A 6,743-nucleotide genomic window follows, 5' to 3' on the forward strand; every position below is an offset into this window, starting at 1 on the left:
TGATTACGCACAGCAGTAGGAGGCCGCTACCCCTTCCCAGCAAGGAGTCAACACAGCAGCGCGTTACCCGGGGTTAATTAGGGGTTATTAGCTGTCCACTTATGATCGGTATTGTTCGTCTTGATTGCAGCACACTTCCTACTCACTATTGGTTCGACCGCCTCTTCTTTAAATGCTCTCTCAAACCTTTCCTCAGTCAGCCGAGAATGGAAACACGTTTATCTGCCGATAAACTACGTCGTTGATGTATTATTCGGCATCATTCTACAGTGGGTCATAAGGCTCTATCTATCATTTTTTTCGTCTCGCATTTTACCAGATTAAGCTGACGCTCGAAAACTAAATTTAATGAATAATTTTCTCACGTGCACCGTATCCAGCTAATTTTACGACAATAACTACCACGGCACCTCCGCCATTTGCAATTGTAGACGAACCACGTGTTTCCAACTGATAGGCCAATACAACTATACCAGACCCATTGTACGAGAAAAGACCGTTTATATTTAATGAATTAAAAAACATTTGAGGATTGCGATTTTCTATTGATATACTATCGATGGTATCCCTGTATTAAATCATCCACTGCTACCCCCTCTTTTGTAGTGTAGCATGATTCGTATCACAAGATGACCTTAGAAATGAAGTAAGACAGGCCTACACTCTGATAGTTTTTAGTCTATTATTAACCCTAATGTCGTTGCTTGTCATTCATTCTAGAACTCTCTGAGCCATCGCAAAATTATTTGCCAGGACATTTAAAGGCTACTTCTTAACCGAATTTTTTTTTATTTGCACTGAGTCCAAAATGTTCGAGGACGTCTCTGTCGTTATCGCCGTTTCTCGGACGCAGTCCCAGACAAAGGATCGGAAAGTTTCTAAATAAAAGAACTTATAAATGCTGCCACTAGCCATCCTTATTGTTCCTAAGTAAAGAGAGGCGATAATGATCTTTTTTTTCTTCTAGCTTAGTCTGTCGACTAAAATGAACAAGGTTAGGCCTACAATGCAACCACCTATTATTACGACCATTAATGAGGTTCTTTGCTACACTCCCTTTCTTCATGATAGCGAAACCAGTGGGGTGCTGTGTTTTAAATATATAAAAAAAGGGTCTCGCGAGGTGAAGCTATAATAATGAAATAAAAAAAATCCAATGAATAGGCCTATCTAATAGGCCTAAACCATGAAGCACGTAGTCTAGGCCTCTTCTTTGACCGACATCACATTTTTACATTCTTTGTTTTAATAAGAGGGCGAACGTGGTCTAATTTGTCTTTTGGTGGTGTGTGATTTTGCTCGAAGTAGCGGAGTCAAGTAAATCGGTGATTTACCGTTGGTAAGAGTAGCGATCATCGCTCCTGCGTCCTCATAGATTACTTTCTAATCACCCGTAATTAACGCAGTCAGGAATAAGCGCTCAAATAGGGGTTTTTGTATCAGGGAAAATCTTAGTATTAATCTTATGTTATTATGTATCTGTATTATGTAATCATGTAACTCATTTTCCCAAGGCAACCACCAATTATGACGACCATTAATGAAGTTCTCTGCTACACTCTCTCCTCATGATCACTTGCTCGATCGTGAAACCCTGGAGGTGTTGTATATATATTTGGGGTAGTTTACTATAGCATGCTACACTCTCCTCATGATCAGCTGCTCGATCGTGAAATCTGGAGTGAAACCCATGGTTTATCTAACAATGGTTTAAATAAATAAAAAGGGTGTCACGGAGGTGAAGCTGCTAATTAATAAACCACGAAGCACGTATGTTTTCGCCTTTTTTACATAAGATGTCTCAACAAGAAGGCAGATGTAGTCCAATTTGTCTTTTGTTGGTGATTCTGCTTCAGGTGGCTGAGATTAGTTGATCGGTGATGCACCGTTGGTAAGAGTAGCAATCATAACTCCTGCGTTCTAACGGATTACTTTCCAACCCCCCATAATTAACGCAGCCAGGAATAGGCGCTGAAATAGGGGGTATTAAATCAGGAATTAATTTTTGTAATTATGTATCCGTAAAATAAGAATCGTAACATTATCACGTATTTTTCCTGATGGAAAATATCATAATTTATGCACACTGATCGAATTATAAAGAAAATCTCCAGATGTAAACAAAGGTCAGTCAAGTATCACTCATCCCAGGCTGCAGGGCAGATATAGAGAATTGAATGAAGCGCCAGTGATCTGGCAACCCTACAAATTTGTCATAATGATTCATGGGCAAACAATAGAAGCATGAAATTAACACCTTTTACAGTGTGAATGACGACACCTTATGAGGCTTTTGTTTCTTCCCCTGGGTTGGTATTACAAAGTGAGTATGTTGACGTAAGTGTGTTGACTTTTGCATGTTCAAAGGAACAATGGAAATGTCATTTCAAAACAAAGAGCCACATTTCCCTACTTAGGTGGCCAAAATATTGTCAATGAAACGCAAAAAAGACAAAATCACCAGCTGTTACTGACTGAGTCTAACTCAAATGCAAAAAGGTACGCACAGCGACAAAGCGCTATTGTAAACAATGACCCGACGATGAGTTCAATAAGATGTATAAAATGACTATTTGTACTATAAAACTGTACCCCTGCCCCTACTTGTATATTATTACACACACAAGGCCACCCTATACCAGAGTTACAGATTGATTTTTCATTACACAGTCTCTTGCACTGAAGAAAAATACTCATAATTAATTTGCGGCCCTAGTAGAGGGTCTTCTCTCGCTTTCTCTCAAATCAAAATAAACTAGCAAACATGAAAATTGGCAAAATGTATTAGAATGTAAAGTGTTGCGAACCCTTTAAACAAGGTGAATGGTAATATGCACGTTTAGACAAATTTTAATTTTAATTTCAATTAAATTTAATTTTAATTAAAATTGATATTACCAAAATTAGTAAATGTCGTTTGCGTCATGTATCAATATTTTTGCGCATAATAGTACCTACGTTATAAACATTCAGCAAAGATATTTGGAAGGCCGCTCTTTTGTTGTTTATATCAAAGGAAAACTATTTGATACCCATCGTATCAATCATTATACCATGATAAGAGATTAGCATACTAATTTATGTCCCCAGTAATAATAACTTTAACAATAACAACAAACCTTCCTACTGTGCTTTCCGTTGCAAAAACAATAAGCCACGACTGTTTTATATATTAATAGATATTTATAATAATGTCAATTTCAAAATCTTCAAAAGTATGGACAGGGACACGAACTCCCGTCGGGTAGGTTGCAGACGACTCAACGACGTTAACCGTTGTTCCACCAATTCTGTTGTTCACGTAAACAGATATCGACAGCTCTGTATTGCCGCGCATGCCGAAGCTTTGCGGAAATTGCCGAAGGCTAGGAAAATTCTTCAAAATATACTTTTATTACATTTAATCAAATCCAGACTATCTCCCACTGCCCTGAGGTATGGCTAAAGGCTTTCAGTTGTCGTCAGACTTTGTAATTTGGGAGAAAAAAGTGAAACAGTAACTTCTGGTGATGAATAATAGGTAATAGTGCTGCAAGGTGTTGTTTTTTATCCCTGATGTACGAGTAGCTTTTTCTACAGTTTCTATAATTCTCTTAACGTATGAAAATATGCAGGTTTTCTGATATAATAAGACTTTGATAAAATCAAAACCAATAATACTTTTAAAGTCGAGAGTCGGGATAAATATCGGCAAGGTGGAGATATGTCCCGCCGGCGCTTCCGCAACAGCAAGACTGAAGGACGCAAGTTACAAAGCAAAACATGTTTAGTCAAGTTAAAGACTTAATTACCGGTTTAACTTCGGCGGCAGTGCCTACTGCTGTGAGCAACATGCGCTGTCCATCGTAATCCCCCTATCATTAACACTGTCGGGGACGTGCGCATTAGCGCGTCTGATGTAGACAGCGTGTGCTATTAAAGTGACCGGGGACTTATTAGCTATAGTGTACACTCCATGGATTTGAAAATCCGACAGACACATGTATTTTTGCCATCCACAGCTTCTTATGACAGACATCTCCTTACAGACAACGTAAATATAAGTTAACACCTTAATTTATTTTGGGAGAGTACATGGTGTTGATGTGTCAATCGAAGCGTAGTAGAATTAAAACTGAATGCAAGTGAAATGAATGATTCGTGAGTATTCGTGAAAATTGTTTATTTCCCTGTGAAAGTCCATTTTGACAGGTAAATCCCATGGTGATTGCAGGACCTATCTTGTTGATCAGTATTTGGAGCATATCACTAAAAAGAAATTGTAACAGCAGATAAACAAATTTAGTTTGTCTAAAATTGGCTATTATTTTATAATCAAAACAGCTGATTCATCTACAGTACTAGTAATATCTCATGTTATAAAACCTTCACATGATGCCTAAAAAGTTAAATTTGCAATTTAGTATACAGTAACTAAAACAATACTGGAAATAAACGAAGGCAGATTTCATGAAAATGGGTAATGTGACCATTCAGGTAAAAACTTTATGCACAGCTTGTTTTAAAATAAATTTAAACTAGTTTAACTGTGTGAAAATTGCTGAAAGCTTATGAAGAATATATGTTTTATGTTCTGAAATCTCTCTCTCTCAATCCTTACCTTGTCTGGAGTTTTGTATCCATAGTATGTACAGAATTGTCCTCTTCTCCTGACCCCCCCCCCCAAAAAAAAAAAAAAAAAAAATCCTGTACTTAAAAGAATGTCTTTTTCTATCAATTAACATTAACTGGTAAAGCACAAGAAATAGATTTTACTGAATTTTGATCAGTACTAGCTATAACTTCATTCAATTTTTTTTACCTCCGCCAAGGAGGTTATGTTCACCCCTGTTTGTCTGTCTTTCTGTCTGTTTGTCATCAGCATAACTCAAAAAGTTATGGATGAATTTCGATGGAATTTTCAGAGTTGGACAGAAATGGGTTAACTTAGAAGTGATTGGTTTTTGGTGGTGATCCGGATCAATTATCAATAATAATAAAAAATTTAGGGGTGAAACGGCATTGGGTGGAGACTTTGCTGCCTTGGTGGAGGTACGTCTGCGCTCTCGGAGTGCTTTTCATGTTTGTCACTGAAGCAGCATACAGCTGAAGATGAGTATAATTTGTAATGACCATTGCTTCATATTATTTTGACACTTCCAACTACTATAATCTGCCTGTAAGGGACCATTAAATTCCCAGACCCTTTAGTACTAACTGTGGATCGATCTATCTCTGAGGTGATGTAGCAACAAAATGCCCCAGAGATGGATCAATACTGTTAGATCAATCTAGGTATGGGAACCCAGTCTAAGGCTTCAGTCCAAATGTTCTCCCCACTCCCTTACTCTTGTATAATTATATTATTTTAGGCTAACAATTAAGTCCTTTTCACTATATTCATGTATTTGTCATTCTCTTCCACAGATCGGCCATTTGAAGCCCATCTCTGTTCTTAGTTGTAGGCTGTTTCATGCTTCCTTTCCTTTTATTTGTCAAATGGTTTTCAAAACCAGCCAGGCCTTTTGACACAATGTACCTTTGTGTTTGTTTAACCCTCAATCACCTTTCAGGGGCCTCGCAGGCCCGGACCCATGTATCTTTTGCTCTCTCTTCGTTCACATGAGGTTTTGAGCCTGTTCCTTTTATGTAATCCTCAAGCAACTTATACCCCATCAATGGATAAATAATTAGTTTTGAAATAATTTACAACATAAGTAGAAATTAACTTTTCCAAAAGTTAGTCCCATTTCCTGGAAACCGGGCCTCTGAGGCCCGGTCGCTTGATAATTTTACTTCCACATGGGATAAATAAGTCCATGTTACCTCAAATAGCTTTGCTATAAAATGTTTTACACAAGCAATATCATGTGTGCTATGACTCTCAGTATGGTCAATGAAATCTGCCTGTGAAAGATTCAAGACCTGGAGAAATTATTATTTATGAGTAATCGGTCATCTTGGTCACCTGATATGCAGATATCAGTTTAAATCTATCATTATTACATACTTGATAGACTGCGCTACCTTTGCGAAACTTTCCATTTTGAGAAAAAAAAACGTTTTTCTGCATTTCCATACACAGTGTATACTCATGCACCCAGGTGGAGGTAAAGGGAGCAAGGGACCGGTGTAACATGAAAATCTGATTCCCCCAGTCAGATTTTCATAATGAAAATCTGACTCCCCATGAAAATTTGACTCCCCCACCACAAATGTTCATAAATCTTATTTTATTTGAGTATATGACTGTGATATTGTAATATGTAAAATGGAGGATACTTTGGCACTTTTTTTTAAGTTTGCAGGTGAATATTTTCATGAAAAAAATATGAAAATTAAAAATGTGCACTTAACCGCCCATTGTCTCCCCTTTGAAAAAGCTATTTATTTGATATTGGATGATCATTTCTACATCTTTCCTTTAAATTTACTTTATGAAGATTATATTGGAAATATTTGAAAGTTTGATGATAAAATAGTGAGTGAAAGAATGAAAAATAAATCATGAAAACCTTCATTTTTATACCCATGAGATTTGGATTCCCATAAAGAAAAGGACCCATTTTATATTCAGTCACCATACCATTGTTTTCTACATAGTTTGCACAGAGATGTACATTTTGTTATTATTTGAAAGTTTGGTGGTGAAAATTTTGGTGAATATTTTTAAAACAAGTATTCATCTTACTACCTGTAGGTTTTGCACTTCCATGTCAAAATGCTACATTTTTAACTCAAGAAATTGGCCCCATCGCCTTTTT

The sequence above is a fragment of the Lingula anatina genome, chromosome 6 (assembly GCF_051362555.1).
Source record: "Lingula anatina isolate TDL-2025a chromosome 6, LinAna3.0, whole genome shotgun sequence".
Taxonomy (NCBI): Eukaryota; Metazoa; Brachiopoda; class Lingulata; order Lingulida; family Lingulidae; genus Lingula; species Lingula anatina.